The sequence below is a fragment of the Triplophysa dalaica genome, chromosome 21 (genome assembly GCF_015846415.1).
Source record: "Triplophysa dalaica isolate WHDGS20190420 chromosome 21, ASM1584641v1, whole genome shotgun sequence".
NCBI lineage: Eukaryota > Metazoa > Chordata > Actinopteri > Cypriniformes > Nemacheilidae > Triplophysa > Triplophysa dalaica.
The window spans coordinates 16,467,294-16,469,793 of record NC_079562.1 but is presented as its reverse complement, the minus strand read 5'-3'; the positions used below and the strand labels follow the sequence as shown (position 1 = coordinate 16,469,793).

The 2,500-nt window shown below is 45.8% G+C and overlaps 6 non-coding genes across 6 annotated transcripts; 1 reads left to right on the top strand and 5 right to left on the bottom strand.

Moving 5' to 3' along the window:
• Window positions 1-182: 182 nt before the first annotated feature.
• On the bottom strand, window positions 183-255 carry trnaa-agc (transfer RNA alanine (anticodon AGC)). The gene has a single exon. It is a non-coding gene; the product is annotated as a tRNA-Ala (tRNA).
• Window positions 256-585: 330 nt separating this feature from the next.
• Window positions 586-657, bottom strand: trnac-gca (transfer RNA cysteine (anticodon GCA)). The gene has a single exon. It is a non-coding gene; the product is annotated as a tRNA-Cys (tRNA).
• Window positions 658-897: 240 nt separating this feature from the next.
• trnaq-uug (transfer RNA glutamine (anticodon UUG)) lies at window positions 898-969 on the bottom strand. Its single transcript has one exon. It is a non-coding gene; the product is annotated as a tRNA-Gln (tRNA).
• Window positions 970-1,251: 282 nt separating this feature from the next.
• Window positions 1,252-1,323, top strand: trnap-agg (transfer RNA proline (anticodon AGG)). Its single transcript has one exon. It is a non-coding gene; the product is annotated as a tRNA-Pro (tRNA).
• Window positions 1,324-1,541: 218 nt separating this feature from the next.
• On the bottom strand, window positions 1,542-1,614 carry trnaa-agc (transfer RNA alanine (anticodon AGC)). The gene has a single exon. It is a non-coding gene; the product is annotated as a tRNA-Ala (tRNA).
• Window positions 1,615-1,944: 330 nt separating this feature from the next.
• Window positions 1,945-2,016, bottom strand: trnac-gca (transfer RNA cysteine (anticodon GCA)). Its single transcript has one exon. It is a non-coding gene; the product is annotated as a tRNA-Cys (tRNA).
• Between the last annotated feature and the right edge of the window lie 484 nt (window positions 2,017-2,500).

Below are 2,500 nucleotides of genomic sequence, written 5' to 3'. Positions count from 1 at the left end.
TGTTTGTGTTTATTGTGTCTTCAAAACAATGCACCTTGTTTTGAGAAAGGGAGTCACGTTCACGTTTTTTGCTCTTTGCAAATCACGTGAAAGACTTTTTTCCAGTTCCAAAACGTAGACCTTAGTCAGATGTTGAAGCTACCTGTCGGCCTCGTACGGTGGCTACTAACAAAACACGTCACTGGAGAATGCGGGCATCGATCCCGCTACCTCTCGCATGCTAAGCGAGCGCTCTACCATCTGAGCTAATTCCCCTACGAGGGGCACTGGCTGAGCTATCACCGGTCCGGTCCCGTTTGAAGATCCATCCAAAGTAGAAGTTTGCGGTTGAACACTGCTGAACGTTTTAAAAGGAAGCCACAGTGACATCTCAAGTTACCCGGATTTGTGTCGGTGACCTCTTGATCTGAATTCAAATACTCTACCACTGAGCTATACCTCCTCTTCAAGACTCCTTTAAACAACCATGGTAAACAACTGTTTATTCTACCAAAACGCAGAAACAAGGCTCGGGCTACAAGTTTCCTACTGGTGCTAGCTAAAACAGGCAACAGCAGTAACATCTGATTCACAGGGGCACCTGAAAGGGGGCACCCGGATTTGAACCGGGGGCCTCTTGATCTGCAGTCAAATGCTCTACCACTGAGCTATACCCCCATGTCGATACGTTTTCTAACCACAATGGAATACAAATGTTTAATTTTCCAGCACTTAGAAATATGCCTTTAAAAAACAAGCGCAGGTTCATTCATTTCGTAGTGTTTTCTGTGGACTGGTTATATAGTTCACTGGATTCAAAGGTACTGACCAATACACATTGGACTCCACGAGTCACGTCGTATTGTGGACTCCTACAGTCTGCAATCTACTATTTGACAAGCATCTGGACACACAACGAGGTTCCACCGAGATTTGAACTCGGATCGCTGGATTCAAAGCCCAGAGTGCTAACCATTACACCATGGAACCCAAAAATGCAGAAAAAAGCTCGATTCAAATGACACATGTCGGTAAACAAACTTGTGCAGTGAGTGAGCGGTTTGTGGTTACATCATGGAACCCATGACAGACGAACGTTTCTTGATTCAAAAGCAAACGTCTGCATACCAACTTGCAAAGGGGCTGACCAGTTTTTGGTTTGGCAACCGTGTTGATGAACTTGACCGAAACAAGAATTATTGACTCTTCAGTAGACTGACTTCCTTGTCTTTGCCCCGGCTTGGCGAAGCTGCAGATTTGGTTGAAGTCCGAGGCTCGTTGGTCTAGGGGCATGATTCTCGCTTAGGGTGCGAGAGGTCCCGGGTTCAAATCCCGGACGAGCCCTGCTCACTGATAATGTAGTTCAAGGTAACTTCGGGTGCTTTGTGTTTATTGTGTCTTCAAAACAATGCACCTTGTTATGAGAAAGCGAGTCACGTTCACGTTTTTTGCTCTTTGCAAATCACGTGAAAGACTTTTTTCCAGTTCCAAAACGTAGACCTTAGTCAGATGTTGAAGCTACCTGTCGGCCTCGTATGGTGGCTACTAACAAAACACGTCACTGGAGAATGCGGGCATCGATCCCGCTACCTCTCGCATGCTAAGCGAGTGCTCTACCATCTGAGCTAATTCCCCTACGAGGGGCACTGGCTGAGCTATCACCGGTCCGGTCCCGTTTGAAGATCCATCCAAAGTAGAAGTTTGCGGTTGAACACTGCTGAACGTTTTAAAAGGAAGCCACAGTGACATCTCAAGTTACCCGGATTTGTGTCGGTGACCTCTTGATCTGATTTCAAATACTCTACCACTGAGCTACACCTCCTCTTCAAGACTCCTTTAAACAACCATGGTAAACAACTGTTTATTCTACCAAAACGCAGAAACAAGGCTCGGGCTACAAGTTTCCTACTGGTGCTAGCTAAAACAGGCAACAGCAGTAACATCTGATTCACAGGGGCACCTGAAAGGGGGCACCCGGATTTGAACCGGGGGCCTCTTGATCTGCAGTCAAATGCTCTACCACTGAGCTATACCCCCATGTCGATACGTTTTCTAACCACAATGGAATACAAATTTTAATTTTCCAGCACTTAGAAATATGCCTTTAAAAAACAAGCGCAGGTTCATTCATTTCGTAGTGTTTTCTGTGGACTGGTTATATAGTTCACTGGATACAAAGGTACAGACCGATACACATTGGACTCCACGAGTCACGTCGTATTGTGGACTCCTACAGTCTGCAATCTACTGTTTGACAAGCATCTGGACACACAACGAGGTTCCACCGAGATTTGAACTCGGATCGCTGATTCAAAGCCCAGAGTGCTAACCATTACACCATGGAACCCAAAAATGCAGAAAAAAGCTGGATTCAAATGACACATGTCGGTAAACAAACTTGTGCAGTGAGTGAGCGGTTTGTGGTTACATCATGGAACCCATGACAGACGAACGTTTCTTGATTCAATAGCAAACGTCTGCATACCAACTTGCAAAGGGGCTGACCAGTTTTTGGTTTGGC